Here is a 276-nt window from a genome sequence, read left to right as displayed (position 1 = left end):
TCGAACCTGCTAAAAACATCTGTTTTGGTTCTGATTATCATGTTTATCTCTCTGAAATCATGCGTTTAGAATTTAAAATTCTGATATACGGTTTTCTGAGAGCACACATCCAAAGCACACGCACAGAAAGCGGCTGTCACAGCATGTGAGCACTAAACTAAGTTCTCATTCACACACAAGATTACGTTAAAAACACACAGGAGTTACAAAAACAGTCAGTTATGTCTGTGAAGGTAAACAGCTGGGAAATAAATCGCATGTTTATTTTAGATCTGT

General features: G+C 37.0%; 1 protein-coding gene across 1 annotated transcript in view; it reads right to left on the bottom strand.

Annotated features, from left to right (window-relative positions):
- LOC107676783 (gamma-aminobutyric acid type A receptor subunit beta2) overlaps positions 1 to 276 on the bottom strand; it is a 49,024-nt gene that overhangs the window by 14,273 nt on the left and 34,475 nt on the right. The window lies entirely within an intron of this gene.

This window comes from Sinocyclocheilus anshuiensis, unplaced genomic scaffold, assembly GCF_001515605.1.
Source record: "Sinocyclocheilus anshuiensis isolate Anshui unplaced genomic scaffold, SAMN03320099.WGS_v1.1 scaffold84, whole genome shotgun sequence".
Classification (NCBI taxonomy): domain Eukaryota; kingdom Metazoa; phylum Chordata; class Actinopteri; order Cypriniformes; family Cyprinidae; genus Sinocyclocheilus; species Sinocyclocheilus anshuiensis.
Note: the sequence above shows the minus strand (reverse complement) of the source record. Positions and strands in the feature narration are given on the sequence as shown.